General features: G+C 39.7%; 1 long non-coding RNA gene across 1 annotated transcript in view; it reads left to right on the top strand.

Annotated features, from left to right (window-relative positions):
* Positions 1-18,656, top strand: part of LOC148131083 (uncharacterized) — a 578,568-nt gene that overhangs the window by 418,079 nt on the left and 141,833 nt on the right. The window lies entirely within an intron of this gene.

Below are 18,656 nucleotides of genomic sequence, written 5' to 3'. Positions count from 1 at the left end.
TAAACACGAACAAACAAAATCAGGAACAACAGAGTTAACTTTTCTCTGTAGTTGTTGTTGGCAGCTTTCCCAGAAGCTGTCTTCAAACCCAGATAAGGAGCCACACGATAATTCAGAGCCGAAAGGCAAACAGAAGGCTTCTCCCAGACTACGAACGTAATTAACGAAGTTTGACCCGAACAAGGATCGTTAGCTAACATGCCTCCTTATATTCCTTGAAGGGGCGTGTCAGTCTCTCTAATTAGTCTCTGATTTGACGTTTCCTTTCAAATTGTGCTTGACGCCTCAGCCTACGTCTAGTTCTTGCATCAACCCAACATTCGTCATTTTGATCATCACTCAAAGACTCTGGCACGTTCTGTGGATCAGCTGCTGACACCTGAGGCATAATGGATGTGGAAGGTTCTGGAGAGGAAGGTGATTCTGACACTTCCTCATCCTCCTGGCTCACGTCTGCATCTCTCATTAAAGCAGGTTCAAATTCCAATACCAAACCCTCCTCATCACTCGAACCTGTGTCTTCTGACACATCAGACTCAAAGCGCACAGCAGGCTCAAACCTCCCAGTCACAACATATACTGTACAGAGAGATCTGAATATATTTTTATGTAACTAAGACAGGATAAAAAAGGATATAGAGAATGGTTGCTGGAATTGAGTATGTCTAGTTTGATGAAAAAAGGACCAGGGGTGAAATGAAAGCAGTGTTCCAATATCTCAGGGGTTGCTACAAGGAAGAGAAATCTCAAATATGATAATGAGGGCAGGACAAGAAGCAATGGATGGAAAATAAACAAAGCAGCCTAGAACAAAGCAGAAATTTCCTGACAGTGAGAACAATTAATCAGTGGAACGAATTACCACCAGAAGTTGTGAACTGGAAGTTTGGATAACCACTTGTCTGAAATGGTATAGTATTTCCAGCCTAGGCAGAAGGTTGCACTAGAAGGTCCTTTCCAACTCTGTTTTTATATTCTATTAATCAAAACTGAGCATTACAGGAACCAAGGCACGCAGCTCATAAAAAGTTTAATTGTCCCACAAGAACCTTCACAATTCGGTTTTACAGAATAAGAAGTGCAGGAACATTGGGCATCATTGACTGGACATATGGAGAGCTGCTTAGACTCACCAAAAAGAAAGAGAACCTGTAGTATTTAAAGGAATGATGAAGGATTAAACAGTATATTGAGATGTAGATTAATCTGTAATAGAAGAAGGAGCTCATTAAACTCAGAAACATTTAGCCCTGCCTCCAACCCAGCATCCCAAAACCAAAAATGGCACATAACATTTTCAAGCCAGTTTTACTGGTTAAGAGATTTGAAAAAAAGCATTTTCTTTCTTTCTTTCTTTCTTTCTTTCTTTCTTTCTTTCTTTCTTTCTTTCTTTCTTTCTTTCTTTCTTTCTTTCTTTCTTTCTTTCTTTCTTTCTTTCTGTTTATTAATCTATTATTCTTCAGAACTGGTTTGATTTGGGAATACAGATACTTTATAAACCATTTAAATCAGAGACTTTCCTTTGAAACCATTTTTCATCTGAGGAAGGATTAAATTGTGTAAATCATATAGATTTCTTAAGCATGCTGAAATGTTCTTAACAGCCAACAAGGTAGATTCATGTCTACACTAATAATTGAGATGTAAGCTAATCTGTAATGGAAGAAGGAGTTAATTAAACTCAGAAACATTTAGCCCTGTCTCCAATCCAGCATCCCAAAACCAAAAATGGCACATAACATTTTCAAGCCAGTTTTACCGGTTAAGAGATTTGAAAAAAAGCATTTCTTTCTTTCTTTCTTTCTTTCTTTCTTTCTTTCTTTCTTTCTTTCTTTCTTTCTTTCTTTCTTTCTTTCTTTCTTTCTTTCTTTCTTTCTTTCTTTCTTTCTTTCTTTCCTCCCTCCCTCCCTCCCTCCATCCCTCACTTCCTGTTCATTAATCCACTATTCTTCAAAACTGGTTTGATTTGAGAATTCAGATACTTTATAAACCCATTTAAATCAAAGACTTTCCTTTGAAATCATTTTTCTTCTGAGGGAGGATTACATTGTATGAATCATATAGATTTCTTAAGCATGCTGAAATGTTCTTAATAGCCAACAATAGCCAAGATAGATTCATGTCTATACTAATCATTAGATCCCATTTGTTGCTGGCATGGGGACAGCCTAGAGACATCAACCACACTTGTCTTTACAGCTTGTCAGCTTGAAGATCATATGTTTTCAGTTGTCACTACTAGAAAAACATTGAAGTGTTTATAAAATCAAAGTCCCCATATTCTGAAGCATTCTAAGCAAAAGGCACTGCCTTTGTTCACAATTATTAGATGAGAACAAAGGAAGACACACATCAAAATAATTGGACTCACATTTGAACTTAAATTATTTAAAGAGCCATGGTGTCACAGTTGTTAGAATGCAGTATTGCAGGCTGAATCTGCTCACTGCCATGAGTTCAATCCTGACCAGCTCTAGGTTGACTCAGCCTTCCATCCTTCTGAGGTTGGTAAAATGTTGCTCTTCTTTGCCCTCTTTCTAGAGTTCAACATCCTGACAGCTTGATGTCACCTGCAAATTTAATGAGTTCCCCATCTATCCCCTGGCTCCTATGTACCCCCAGGGGTTCACTGTAACTTCAAATGATCACGAAGCATCTATTATAATACTGCTGAGCTCAAAATTTTGGTCATTAATCATTGCAGTCATAAGTTGAATCATCATGTGACCACTCTATTTCACAATTATTTTTATGTATAAGCAAACCATCATGGCTGTTAAGCAAATCACAGTGTATTATTATCAGTCCAACTCCAGCTTATCTAATGGATATTTTTTTTGCCAATCATTTATGTGTGCAGGTTGCCAAAGCACCCATAATACAGGTGTTTGGCATACCTGGGGGGGAGATGGGTGGTGGGGAGCATCACTGACAGGAGTGGGATGCTACCGGTTCTGCCCAGCTCTATAAAACCAGTAGCTCTGAAGAGCAGCAGACACCGAACCAGTTCAGTGTCTGATGCTGTTTGGCCCACCCGCCCACCCGGGCTCTTACCTGTCCTTTATTTCCTGCTTTTTCAACATCAGCTGCTTTGCGCGGCACAGCTGTGGTTGAAAAAGCAGGGAAAAGAGGCTTTTCAAATGCTGTGCACCTGCATTCAGTGCTTTTCAGCTCTCCAGGCAGCACAGCTTAAGGTTTTTCTACACGTGCGTGTGTAGAAAATGTAGTCATTGTGCGTGTATGCAAACCGTAGTCACTGAATCAGTAGTAACACCGGTTGAATCCCACCCCTGATCACTGACGGTTGCAGCCATGGTGGTGAGAGGAGAGTCCGATGACTAGCTGATTGCTAAAAGAGGCAATGGGGACACCGCACAGCTGATTGGGGCTTGCATGCCGGAAGCCGAGCTGAGAATCTCTGCACGGCTGATTGAAGCCACTGCATAGCTGATCAAGGACTGCTCATCGAGAGCCAAGCAGCTGAGCCAACTGGGTGCCCTGATGTCCCAGCGATTGGCTGAAGGCGGCCTATGGTGACAGCTGGATGGAGGCTTGCTCCAGCGTGTGGAAGGGCACAGATCTCAGCCTACCAAGAGCGCTGGGAGGCAGATGCTCCCAGCACTGATTTAACCAGAGACTTTCGCCAAAGGACTCATTGTGTGACAAGAATCCAGCCTAAATAAATTGTTTTTTGTTTCCAGAGTGAGTAGCTTCTGCTTTTCTTTAGGTCCGAAGCTTGGACCTTTAAGAACAATCGTATAACTGTGGGTCGTGGTGTCAGTGTTCCAGAAAACCTCAACTCCAATCAATAACTCCGAGATGGACATCTTTTATTAGAGTAGTAAACTGGCACATCTGGGAAATCCTGAATCTCAAAGTTTTTTTTTAAATTTGATTTGTCAATTGCTTACAAGATAATAGGTATAAGTAAAAACATAGTTATGAATACATGGATACATATAAGAAAAATAAAAGAAACAAGAGGACAGGGACGGTAGGCACGTTGGTGCCCTTATGCACGCCCCCTACAGACCTCTTAAGAAAGGGGTGAGGTCAATAGTAGACAGTCTAAGGTTAAAGTTTTTGGGGTTTCGGGAAGAAACCACAGAGTCAGGTAGAGTATTCCAGACATTGACCACTCTGTTGCTGAAGTTTTATTTCCTGCAATCAAGTTTGGTGCGATTAACCTTGAGTTTGTATCTATTGTTTGCTCTTGTATTGTTATGGTTGAAGCTGAAGTATACATTGACAGGTAGGACATTGCAATGTATGATTTTATATACTATACTTAGATCGGACCAAAGGCAGCGTAGTTCTAGGTTTTCTAGGACTAGAATTTCAAGTCTGGTGGCATAAGGTATTCTACAACAAGTAGAGGAGTGGAGAACTCTTCTTGTGAAATATTTCTGCACTTTCTCAACTGTGCTAATATCAGATATGTAATGTGTGTTCCAGAGTGATGAGCTGTATTCGAGTATTGGTCCAGCAAATGTTTTGTATGCTCTAGTTATTAGTGTAATATTACCAAAGAAAAAGCTACGTAGGATTAGGTTAACAACTCTTAATGCCTTTTTGGCTTTGTAGCTCTAACACTTAGATCATTAGAGATAAGTACTCCAAGATCCTTGACAGAGTTTGGATCATCAACAAGGTTTTGACTATTCAGCCTGTATTTTATTTTCTGACTTTTTTTTTTGCCAATATGTAAGACAGAGCATTTATTTGTTGAGATTTGAAGTTGCCATTTGTTTGACCATTCTGATACATAGTCGAGGTCTTTTTGAAGGGTAGCAGTATTGTCTGTAGTGTTGAATAGCTTTACATCGTCAGCAAAGAGAACGCAGTTGCTCTTAATATGATCACAGAGGTCATTTATGTAGAGTATGAAGAGAGCTGGTCCTAGAACACTGCCTTGGGGGACACCACTGTTGACAGGTATAGAATTTGATAGGACACTTCCAATTTTGACCATTTGTTGTCTGTTTGACAGGAATGCTTCTATCCAGTTATGCAGGTGTCCAAAGGAACCATAAGATTTTAGTTTTAGGAGTAGTTTGTCATGTACCACTGACTCAAAGGTTTTACAGAAGTCTATGTAGATTGCGTCTATTGCTTTGCCCTGATCGAGTTGTGTAGTCCATATGTTTTTGCAATGTAAGAATTGCAGATTGCAGGATAGTTTTTTTCTGAAACCAAATTGTTTATTAGAGAGTAGGTTATTTGTCTCTAAGTGGAGGATAATGGATTGGTTAATAATTGATTCCATGACTTTACAGGTGATGCAGCATAAAGAGATTGGTCTGTAATTTCCAACTAGGCTGGGTTCTCCCTTTTTGAAGATGGGGATGACTGTGGCTTGTGACCATAGTTTTGGCAAGGAGCTGGTCCTGAAAGATTGTTCAAAGATTATGCTTAGAGGTTCGGTTATGGCAGTGGATAACTTTTTTAAGAAGTAGGCACATATTCCGTCTGGTCCAATAGATAGAGATGGTTTTAGATTGCATAGTGCTTTTTCAACATTGTCTACTGTAAAATCGATATGTATTAGATCATTGTAGTTGTCTGTGGTTTTACTAGGAAATACTGGGCATGATCTATTGCTGTTTAAAAATACTGAGCCAGAGAATGTGTTAAAGAGGTTAACTTTAATAGTGTCATCGTTGCAGTCTTTACGATTAGGTCCTTTCAGGGGTGGGATGGACCTTGAGTCTTTTAGTTTGTTGTTTACAAAATTGTAGAAAGCGCGGATGGAATTGGTGCATAGAAGGTTTTCCTCTTGTTTAATGTGATAATTGGTGCACTCAGTCTTTATCTGGTGGCATAAATTTTTGTATCGGCTTTTGAAGTTGGCAACGTGACCAGATTTGTTTTACCACCAAAGTGATTTCTTTTTGGATGGAAGCTTCCTTATTGTTATGGGTAATCTGTTTTTTTCTGGTATTTGGAGTTATTATTGGTACATACAGTTTGATGACTCTTTTCACTTCAAGTAAAAATATGTTGTAATGGTCTTCAACGGTATTGCATCCAGTGAATAGAAATTGCCAATCAAGGGATGAGAGATCATTGTTTATAAGATCATAGTTGCCTTTTTTGAAGTTATAATTGGGGATCACATCGTTGTGTTGATTATTGTGTGGACGTATGTTGAGACAAAAGTCAATCATGCTGTGGTCGCTGTTGGAAAAGGGTTCTTTAATTTGTATTCCATAAATTGAATTCAAACTATGCAGAAGATGAAATTGAGGCAGTTGTTAAGTCTAGTATTGTTGGTTACTAGTTGTTCCAGTCCCAGGTTTGTTGCACCATTGTAGAAGGTCCCATGTATGGATTCAGTTTTACATTTATTTAGGGTCCAGTTAATGTGAGGAAGATTGAAGTCACCAAGAACGATAAAAGTGTTTGGGCAGGATGTTGCCCAAGTTAGTAGTGTATTAGCTTGTTTACATGTTCGATGTCATAATCAGGGGCTCTGTAACGTAGTAAGAATCGAAATGTGATATTTAAGGACAGTTCACAGATGATGGTCTCAGGAAGAACAAGCTCTTGAGTAACTTGGATGTTTTTAGATGTAAGGACTTTTTATAGAAGATAGCAACACCACCTCCTCTACGGATTTCACAATCTAATTGGTAAACATGATAGTCTCTTACTGTGGTAATGGAGTCAGGGAGAGATGCATTGAGCCATGTTGCACAGACAAATATGATGTCGAATTTAGTCATATTTAGTAAGAGGAGAAATTCAAGTTTTTTATTCACAAGGCTTCTTGCATTGAGTAGCTTGCATTTAAGGACAGTTGTAGTTAGAATTGAGGTAATTAGGGGTGTGCGTGCCTAGTTTTGAGTGATGGTGGGTTGGATGAAGTAGGGATGGATGTGGAGTTGTGGGTTGTGTGACTTACTTTTGATACAATCTGCACGGTAGTCAATGTAGAGATCCTTCTCTCCATTGTCTAGAGTCTAGACGTCTTTTGAGTTCATTGCAGAGTTCACGGGAGCGGATTCTTTGCAGTATGAATAAGTCTGGTCTTGAGCGAAGTTTTTTGTGGTTGGGATTGGTTTTTGCAATGGTGTTTATTGTATGAATGAATATGCATTTGCTGGTCTCATTTTTGCAAACAACTCTACAAAATTTTGGGGCCACAGGGCCCCCATTTTATTTGTACCCAAGGCCATCTCTGGTTATTTCAATGATATCTTCAGGAGAGATGTTTGTTGTATTTGTATTTGCTTATGATATTACAAACTTTGGTGATGTCATCTGATTTGTTGGTGTCTTCAAGACCAAATAAGATGGCAATTGGACGTTTCTGATCACATTCCATGGTGTCTCTGATGAGTAAGGAGATATCATTTGTGGAATTATTGGATGGGATAGTAATCATTTGTGGTTGTGGTTTGGTAGTTATTTTTGGTTGTAGTTATGATTGTAGTTGAGGTAGTAGTTGTGGTAGTGGTTGTTGGGTTGGGATTTGATTTTGAGCTGATAGGTAGTCGCTTATCAGTGCTGTATTTTTTTTCCCTCCAATAAGTAAAAAATTAAAAATCCACCCCCTGCACCCCTCATTGCATCACATGCCCCAATCACCATCCATCCCACCTTGAGACATCCCCTCAACCACTCCTCAGCCAGGTGCAGAAATTACATGACCTTGACTTAGAAGAATGCTATTATGTCTAACCACATACGCTTCAAGAAATTCCCCCCTCCCGTTTTCCCAGGCTCAAGAATGTGGCAGTGTGGAAGAATCTGGTGCTAATATGGCTTGCAAAACTGACAGTGGTGTAGAAGTTGGAACTTTGAGGACAGGTCATAAGTAACTTTTCTGAGTCCATAATATTTTCAATTGGTGACTGGTAGTAAGTTGAAGATTATCTGTATCTTGAGCCTTTGGATAAACCAATTTATCTGTATTTCCGCTAGGTGTATGGCAGGTGTTACAGGTTCTGTTATATATACCAAAGTCAATGGCCTCCAAAACTCAAGACAGCCAACCAACACAACCACACAGGTCCCTACAAAACAGGTACACAAGTATTCAAAGGCTAATGGTCACTGCTCACCACCCCACTCTTTCCCACTTCTACTATACTTCCTCCTTCTTCTTCTCCAATTACTACTTCTTATGAGTCCTACCAGTGGAGAACAGTTTCTCTTTCTCCTTGCTTTAGGCCAGAGGTGTCCAACCTTGGCAACTTTAAGACTTGTGGACGGAGTTGAAGTCTACAAGTCTTAAAGTTGTCAAGGTTGGACACCCCTGCTTTAGGCTGTTTCCCAAACACAGAGACACACAAATGCACACAGGTCTATCTACCAACACCCCCACCACCACCTTCCTCTCTACAATTGAGAGGACTTAAAGAGACAGGACAACAACACAACAGGTGCTGGCCATTTTGTAGACCGCCCACTGCTCACAGCAGGCAAATGCAGAGAATACACTTTCTGATCACTTAAACATGTGAGAGATGGTGAGATGGCTAGGAAAAGAAAGGTGGCAAGAACATAATGGGTTACAGAAGTATAAAAATATAATCCATTTTTCCATAAATGCATACAGCTCTTCCAAACTTCATTTATTTCAATGTGATTCAGGATCTGAACTGGCAAAACCCTGTGCTTGGTTTCTTTTCCCACAAGTTGTAATTTTTCATCCTGATCAACATTCTTATGGGTAGGAGTGGTGCTGTGACTTAGAGGTGGAGCTCTCACCTCACAATCTGGAGGCTGTGAGTTCGATCCTAGATGGAGGCAGATATTTCTCTCTCTGAGCACACTGAGAATATATCTGCTGAACAAAACTCTGCTTTGGCAACAGGAAGGGCATCCAGCCATTAAAACACTTTGCTAGTTCCATTCAGTTGCCCAGACTCCACCCCACGAGGGATTATGGGGTCATTACAAGAAGATGATCAACATTCTTATGGGTGCCTGTATTATTCCCCCCTGTTTACACACAATGGAGAAATTAAGGATTATCAAAATTCCAACTTTCAACTCTGCCATCATGTCCAAACTTGGAAAGCCACAACATGCATGGAGGATAGCAATCAGGGAATAGGGGAAATTAAAGTTAGATTTCTTTCTTTCAAATTTGGAGTGTTTGAGCCTACAGCAGGGAACCATCCTATGAATATATTGAATTGTAGGGAGCCACTAAATATAACAATACAAGATAGTTCTTCATTGCTTTTGTCTGTGTTTAAATTTATTTCATCTAGAACACATATTTCTCTTCCTTCCTACACCCCAATTATTATTTTTTAACTTCCTAAAAAGAAGTAAGTGGTTTGGGGAAAAAATAAAATCTTTACTTATTGAAACCTAATTTTGAACCTTTGAGATACTAATCCTCATCTTGGAATTGCTGCTGTGTTATTCAAACATCCTAAGATCACAGCTTTTTGCCAAGGAAAAAAACATCATTAAAACCAACAAATTGGGTATTAGATGCTGTAGCACATCTTCTCACCTGTTGCCTATTCCTTTTCACTGCAAGTGGCATAAATAGTTTAATGATAAATCACTTCTAGTATTGAGCAATTCTATCAATGCTAGGGGGAAATTCCTCTGTTTTAATGAGAACCGAACAGAGACGTACCTAAATATCAAAAGGGTTTTAATTAGATACCCTACTGTAACTACATCTAAATAGTGAGAAGCAAAGTCACTGAATACTTCTAATTACAGTCATTATTCTGTTTTCTTTTCTTGAGTAACCAGGTTCATTAATTACTTGGAAAAACATCAAGGCTTTTATTTAAAAAAATCTACCATGGATATTTCAGCTGCTTTCTATTTATATTCTGGTAGGCATACCCACTCATGCACACATATATACAGAGAGAGAGAGAGAAATACAAAAATCCTTCACATTGATTAAGCCATGGAAATAAATGTTACTGGGTTAAATTTGAAGATCTAGGGGTTTAACCTGAAAGCAGATGAAAGCTTCCATCTATTTCTTTTTTCTGGATTAGTAATTGAGGTCATTCCCTCCACCATTGTCACTACCACAACGTGACAACCTGACATTCAATCTCAAAATGCGAGATGTTCAACTTAGTCGTTTGTCTCTGCATTTATAATTAGAACTAGTATGCATCTGAGAAAAATAAATGTCAGAAGGAAATTAGCCCTGTAAACAATAAAACCAACAACAAGTTCAGATAGGGATGCCAAAGGTCAGAGTATTAGAATAGGATCAATGGCTGTGGGTCATGTTCATATGTTGTGGAAAAGCAAATGACATAGGGTAAGGCAATAGAGTGGTGTTAATGAGGCCCATCACATAGTTACCAGAGTAATTTCTTTTTCCTCTGAAAAGATTAATAAGGGGACTGGAGGCTAAAACATATGAAGAATTGTTGCAGGAATTGGGTTTGTTTACTCCAACAAAAAGAAGGACTAGGTGTGACATAATAGTAGTGTTCCAATATCTAAGGGGCTGCCGCAAAGAAGAGAGGGTCAACCCATTCTCCAAAGCACCTGAAGACAGGGCAAGAAGAAATGGATCAAGGACATAACAATCAGTGGAATGACTTGCCTTCAGAAGTTGTGGGTGCTCCAGTTACAAACTGGAGGTTTTTAAGAAGTGATTGAACAACCATTTGTCTAGAATGGAACAGGGTTTCCTTCTCAGAGAGGGACTTGGACTGGAAAACCTCCAAAGTCCCTTCAAGCCTGTTATTCTGTTATGCAGAGTCTATTTTAAGGCTTATTTTGTGGATTTTTAGCTCAAAATGATGAGAAAATATGTTGTGGGGGTTTTGCAATTGTCTTTATGCTGAGTTTAGAAATTCTGTTGATATATAGCACCACACAGAGCAAAGAGTACAGTCACCATGTACTTTACTGATCAACTATATTAACTGTAACCAGAAATAGGAAGCTCTGCTTAGAACAAAAGAGCATAGAATATATACTATAGATCCAAACTTGCAAACACTGCCCTCTACTGACTTCATACTACTGTAGTTGTTGCATAAAATACACTCAACAATGAATTCCAACATTGAGGTCTAGAAACTACAATAAAGGGGTTTAAAGGATTCTCTGTTCCTGAACTAGGTGCAAGCAGTGAACTTAAATAACAAATGACAAAGGCATAAGTATCTACAATACCTCCTAGTTCAAGAAGGGATAAATTATGTCTTTATTCAATCTGCTATTTCAATGTTGGTCTTCCAAATCCTGATCGATTCACCTCTTCCTAGACCACAAAATACTGAAGTGATTGTGCCCTTGTCATCTCTCTTTCTCTCTCTCTCTTTCATTTAATTGTGTCCAATTCCTGGAGGCTGCCTGGGTGAATTCCTGTAATTTTCTAGGCAAGGTTTTTCAGAAATGGTGTGCCATTGATTGCTTCCTTCATAGGGTTGAGAGAAAGTGATGGCTGAATGTTAGTGATCACTACTCAGATTAATAGTTGGCATGAAAATAGTTTTAAAAAGGAATCCTTGAAGCCCTGCATGGACTTGGTACAATATGAATGTGTGACATACAATTAATTTATACAGGGCAGACCTTTTCCATATAGGCAGACTGTCCTAATTTTTCCATGCAATGTAAGCTGAATGCCTTGAATGAGATCTGCCCTGAGAGAACCAGAGTAATACATTTTAAAGGAGGAATTATGGTTCATAAAGAAGGGCCCCTTTTTTGTGGTTCCACCAAATGTACATCATTGATAATGGGACCCTCAACAGCCCTGTGGGGCCAGATGGATGGAATTAATTAATTAATTAATTAATTATTGGCCAAGTGTGATTAGACACACAAGGAATTTGTCTTGGTGCAAATGCTCTCAGTATACATAAAATAAATACATTCATCAAGAGTCAAGAATCATAAGGTACAACACTTAATAATAAGTCATACGGTACAATAAGCAATCAAATTATACTAGGAAACAGTCAATATAAATCGCAATGATACAAGTGACAAAGTTACAGTCCTACAGTCACAAATGGGAGGGGATGGGTGATAGGAGCGATGAGAAGATTAATAGTAATAGTAGTGCAGACTTTGTAAATAGTTGGACAGTGTTGAGGGAATAATTTGTTTATCAGAGTGATGGTGTTCAGGAAGAAACAGTCCTTGTGTCTAGTTGTTCTGGTGTGCAGTGCCCTATAGCATCGTATTGAGGGTAGAAGTTGAAACCATTTATGTGAAGGGTCTGTAGATATTTTCACAGCCTTCTTTTTGACTCATGCAGTATAAAGGTCCTCGATGGAAGGCAGGCTGGTAGTAATTGTTTTTTCTGCAGTTCTGAAGTCTGTGTCTGTTCTGTTGGGTTGCAGAACCAAACCAGACAATTATAGAGGTGCAGATGACAGACTCAATAATTCCTCTGTAGAACTTGTTGAGGTAATTCCCCGTTAGGAGAATGAGCGCATACAGGGAGACGTAGTGAGAGTAATGTTGAATAATACACACGCAGCACACAGATACACTGTACAGTAAATGTAGGTTTTTACTTCCAATAAACGTTTAAGCAAAGTTCAAACACAGTCCAAGTCATTCACAGTTAAATTAGTCAGTTTTCAGTCCAGGGACAATCCAATAAAAAAGTCCAGTATCAAAAACAGTTCAGTAACAGACTTACATCAAATCCAAGAATAACAGTCAATTAGGAGAAACGGCAATACTCTCCAACAGAAGGAAACAGAGACTCACTCACATTCTCTTCTGAGACTAACAACCCAGGTTTCTGGCTCCATCTTATGACCATTTGCAGAACCACACCCAATTACAGATTTAGTATGCTCTTAAAGATATAGTATTAAAATGTATATCCTGGTTTATATATTTCCAACCCAAATAACTGTTAGGTGACTTACATTCCTAACAGAACTAATAGGGGAGAAGCAGTGCTTCAAATAGACAGCACTTTGAATTGTATCTAGAAGCAGACTGGTAGCCAGTATTGGTAGCTCCTGCAAGAATAGGATGGATTACGTCTAGGCTTGCACAAAAGTGTTTGGGCTGCTGCATTCTGAACCAGCTGAAGCTTCAGGAACCTTTCAGGGGCAGCCCCATGTAGAGATCAGGGATGGAAAACATGAAATGCTACCTCAAAGTAACTCCAATAACTTTTCAGCTATGGAGTTCTTGGTACTCTCTGAGCTTGGCGCTTTTCTTGCACACCAAACTAGGTAACATCCTCAGTGGTATTGCTGATGTTACCTAATTTGGTAACCAAACATGCACCTGGGAGGAGAAAGGAGAGGGAGAGAAGAGAAAAGAAGGAAAGTAGAAGAAGGGAGAGAAGAGGAGATAATGATGATGATGATGACAATGATGATGGTGATCATGATGATGATCTAGGTGCCTAGTTTGTTAATGAAACATCTACAAGAAAACTGCCAAGCACAGACAAGGACACCACAATTTAACTTAGAGCTACAAATATTCTTATCTATCAGTGACATCTTTCAAGAATGTGCCACCATTTCAGAGATGTTTTTAGACATGGCATGGAGCAGAATCGGTGGAGCAGTGGTTAGAATGTAGTACTTCAGGCTACTTCTGCTGCCTGCTAGTTGCCTGCAATTTGGCAGTTCAAATCTCACCAGGCTAAAGGTTGACTCAGCCTTCCATCCTTTCAAGGTGGGTAAAATGAGAACCCAAATTGTTGGGTGCAAGATGGTGACTCTGTAAACTGCTTAGAGAGGACTGTAAAGCACTGTGAAGCAGTATATAAGTCTAAGTGCTATTGGTATTGCTATCTCAGCCAAAATCTATTGTCAACCAGAATAAATTTCTTCTTCTGCCAGAGAAAGATGTCAGGTTTCATCCAGATTTCATACTCAAAACAAACAAAGGAGACAGCAGAGAAAAGAAAAAAATAACCCTAAATGTCTGGAAAACAATCGTGTGTAGCCTTTTCTTTCTTTCTTTCTTTCTTTCTTTCTTTCTTTCTTTCTTTCTTTCTTTCTTTCTTTCTTTCTTTCTTTCTTTCTTTCTTTCTTTCTTTCTTCCTTCCTTCCTTCCTTCCTTCCTTCCTTCCTTCCTTCCTTCCTTCCTTCCTTCCTTTCTTTCTTTCTTTCTTTCTTTCTTTCTTTCTTTTGGCAAACGGTTGTTATGTGTACCAGCTTCAGTGTTCTTGAAATGTGTAATCTTGATGTCTGGAAAGGAAAGATCTTTGTTCGTAGTGTGAATGTGTTTAAGAACACTCTGTGCTTTCCAGCACTTCGTATTACAAGTTCATTCTGCCCTTAAAGTTTGCTGTAGAAAACTGGGTCAGAAAAGTCACTCCATTCTATATAGTTGCCAGCCTCACTTTTATGCTTTTTTTTCCCTTTTGGGAAGGAAATGACTCTTGTGCATAGGAGTGAATTTCATTTCCCCCCCACCCACCGATACACACACACATGCACGCACACACATCCACCACTGCATCTTACAGAAGGAATTGACTGTGCACTAAATCAATATCCTACGTTAGACAATAAAAAGAAATGCTGATGTCAACACACTTTTTCTCCATGCAAAAGGAGCTTAAGCAGATTCTGCCAAGAGGAAAAGCCCTGCTGAAACAAACAAAATTTGCAAATGGTGTCTCTGTGTGGCAGTTCAAATCCCTCTAAAACAGGGGTGTCAAACTCAAGGCTCGAATCTGGCCCGCAATATGGTCAGATCCAGCCCACGAGGCCATCCTGGTCTACCGAATGCAAAGAGGAAACATGCCAGCAGTTTGGAGAGCTGGCCACGCCCACCCAGTTGGCCACACCCACCCCGCCCCCAAGGTCAACCACAGCCCAGATGCGGCCCTCAATAAAATTGAGTTTGACACCCCTGTTCTAAAAGCACCTGAAGATTGGAGATCAAGATGACTAAACTATAATTTAAAAGAATTTTTCTATCAGATCATGTATTGTTAGTATTTAACTCCAGATAAATTATCAAGAATAAAGCTACCTCAAATGAATGTTGGAAATGTAAATGTAAAGAAGGCACTTTTTATCATCTATGGTGGACGTGAGATAAAGCAAAGAAATATTGGAGTAGGATTCATATCTTAATACAGAAAATGCTTAAAGTGAATATACTGTAGAAAGAAAACCAAAGACTTTTCTTTTGGGTTTAATGGCACAAGACTTGGGAAAAAATGTGGAACTTTGATGTTATATATGTTGATGGCAGCAAGACTACTGTACACACAGTAATGGAAGGTCACCTCAATCCCCACAATGGATGAATGGCTGCAAAACCTGATGGAGTTAGTAGAGATGGCTAAATTGACTGCTCTGATCAAAGAAAAAATATATAAATACTTTCATTTCTACCTGGAAGCCACTTCTGGACTTGAGGTGGGGGAAAAATGAAACTTTGATTTTAGGTTTTACCGAGTAGATAGATTTGTTGTTAGAGAAATGGCTCGTTTCTATCATTATCAAAAAGTAAAAAGTTGAGGATAGATGTTAATGCCTTATTTTGCTGCACCAAAGAAGTCGGAAGTCAGTGCCTTTTTTTTCTTTTTGCCTTGCTTTCCCCCACTATCCACTTCCCTTTTTCCTTCCCTAATATTTACTTTTGTATTTCATGTCCTGTGGCTTTAAAGTGCTGGAAGAGGGAGGAAGTATTTTCTTCTCTTCTGACTGCATTTTTGTGTTCTGCGATGCGTGCATTTATTCTCCTGTTGTTCTCTCCAATGTATTTGGCTGGGCAATTGTTGCATGGTATTTCATAAACTCCTTGGTTTTCTAGCTGGATCTTGTCTTTGGGGTTTCTTAGGATGTTGGCTATTTTTTGATCAGTGCCGAAGGCTGTCCTGATATTGTGTTTGTGGAGAATTTTTTATTCTTCCAGCACCTTAAAGCCACAAGACATGAAATTAATCTTGAAGGAACCAAATTAATATCCAACACTGAACACTCCAGCAAGAGAATAATCAGGGAAGCCATCAAGATAGAAAAACACCCCCATAACATGAATAGACAGGACGATACCTCCCGCCTACCAGACATCTGGAAGCTAGCCCTCACCAACAAACGAGTCCCAGCCACGAAAACCAACACCAGACCCGAAACAACACAGGACACCACCGCCAATCCCCCTCATCAGACCCAGGCCCAAGCCCATCCTATAAAGGAAGGACAACCACCATCCAGAAAACAGACCACAGCTGCCTCGCCAGCTGTCGCACCCAGGACCCCAAAACCAAACAAGCTGACACACATAGAGCCAGACCCCAAACTCGAAGCCAGACTAAAACCCAGAATGCTACATCACAGCCACCCGCTCAGGATATCACATCAGAAAACTCAGGAAATTACACCACAAGAACTCAATAAGTTGCAACACAGCAAATGACCCAGGATATCACAGCACAAGACCAAAGATACCACAGCAATAAGTCTCACAAGGTCATCACACAACCCATTACCCAAGCCGTTACTGCACAGGAGGCTAATGGAAAAGAGATCAAAACACAAACGACCCAGGAGATTACAATGCAGTACCCAGGATACCACAACAAAAGAACTCGCAAGCCCATCACACAACCCATTACCCAAGCCATTAAAACATGAGAGGCTAATGGAAAAAAGATCACTACAAAGCAAACGACCAAGGAGATTACAGCACAAGATCCAGGATATCTCCACAACAAAACTCACAAGGCCCATTATACCAACATCAACTCCATCAACCAATCAAGAGGCAGAAGCGCAGCCAACCAGCCCAGCACACCAGTCCCCCCCACCAGTATTATAGAGAGATGGCAGCTCCGATCACACACTGCTTACACTAGCATGAAGCCAAAAGCATCAGCCTGAGGATGGCGAGTGGGACCTTGCCGAAACGTCACCAAGATACTCATAATCTTACATGGGAAAAGACCCGAACACACCTAGACCTACATGCCTGTACCCGTGAAAATCTACGAATATATGTATGTATGTATGTATGTATGTATGTATGTATGTATGTATGTGTGTATGTATGTATGTTCGGGTATTTTCCCACATCATTATGGTTGTGCTTTTAAAGTTGTAGCAACTTTAAATCTCATCTGCCATCATCAGGCTTCTGTATTGTGTTCGTCTGTGAGTCAAACAAAAAAAATCTCCACACCACAAGCCAGGCAAACACCTGGGCACAAACAGATCCCCCCTGATACCTCCAGCTCAAACACACCCCAACCAGGCACCCAGATGAAACCTAGCTTCCTAATAAATGATGGCCGTCCATTTACTCAGAGCCAAGCTGCACTAAAAGCCTCCAATACAGGAAAACAATGTTGCCAGCCAATCAAGACAAAAAAAGCCACAAAACAGACAGAAGATATTAGAAACACCAATCAAGCAGAACACAGCAAACTCCAAGACCAATAAACACGGACCAAGACTCCCAACCAATCAGGATGAAGAAAAAACCATTCTGGCACAGCAGTAGGCTAGCCCCAAATTTAAAACTGAAACAACTGTAAAAGTCTGACTCACAGACGAACACAATACAGAAGCCTGATGATGGCAGATGAGATTCTGCCGAAACGTTGCTACAACTTTAAAAGAACAACTACAATGACGTGGGAAAATACCCGAACAAAGCCGAATGCCATATATTCGGGAGAAAACCCGAATAACCAAAGATCCACATACAAATACCCGAGAACCTCAGAATATATATTCTCTGAGAAGCACAAAGCCGAAGAAGCAAGCCTGAAGATGATGAATGAGACTTCATCGAAACGTTGCCTAGATACTTTGAATCTTACGCGGAGAAAACCCGAATAACCAAAGATCCACATACAAATACCCTGAGAACCTCAGAAAACATATATATATATATATATATATATATATATATATATATATATATATATATATATATATATATATATATATATATATATATATATATATATATATATATATGGATCTTTGGTTATTCGGGTTTCTCCCGCGTAAGATTCAAAGTGTCTAGGCAACGTTGCGAGGTCCCACTCGCCATCTTCAGGCTGGTGCTTTCGGCTTAGTGCCAGTGCAAGCAGTGTGTGACCGGAGCTGCCATCTCTCTATATATACAAGTGGTGGGGGATGGTGTGCTGGGCTGGTTGGCTGTGCTGCAGCCTCTTGATTGGTTGATGGAGTTGATGTTGGTATAATGGGCTGTGTAATGGCCTTTTGTTGTAGAGATATCCTGGATCTTGTGCTGTCATCTCCTGGGTCGTTAGCCTCTTGTGTTTTAACGGCTTGGGTAATGGGTTGTGTGATGGGCTTGTGAGTTCTTTTGTTGTGGTATCCTGGGTCTTGCGTTGTAATCTCCTGGGTCGTTTGTGTTTTGATCTCTTTTCCATTAGCCTCCTGTGTAGTAACAGCTTGGGTAATGGGTTGTGTGATGACCTTGTGATGGCAGCTCCGGTCACACACTGCTTGCACTGGCACTAAGCCGAAAGCACCAGCCTGAAGATGGCGAGTGGGACCTCGCCAAACGTTGCCTAGACACTTTGAATCTTACGCGGGAGAAAACCCGAATAACCAAAGATCCACATACAAATACCCAGAGAACCTCAGAAAACATATATATATATATATATATATATATATATATATATATATATATATATATATATATATATATATATATATATATATATATATATATATATGATTATATATGATTATATAATTATATAATTATATAAT

The sequence above is a fragment of the Notechis scutatus genome, chromosome 3 (genome assembly GCF_049901735.1).
Source record: "Notechis scutatus isolate UNSWTSFEM ecotype Mainland chromosome 3, rNotScu1.2, whole genome shotgun sequence".
Taxonomy (NCBI): domain Eukaryota; kingdom Metazoa; phylum Chordata; class Lepidosauria; order Squamata; family Elapidae; genus Notechis; species Notechis scutatus.
Note: the sequence above shows the minus strand (reverse complement) of the source record. Positions and strands in the feature narration are given on the sequence as shown.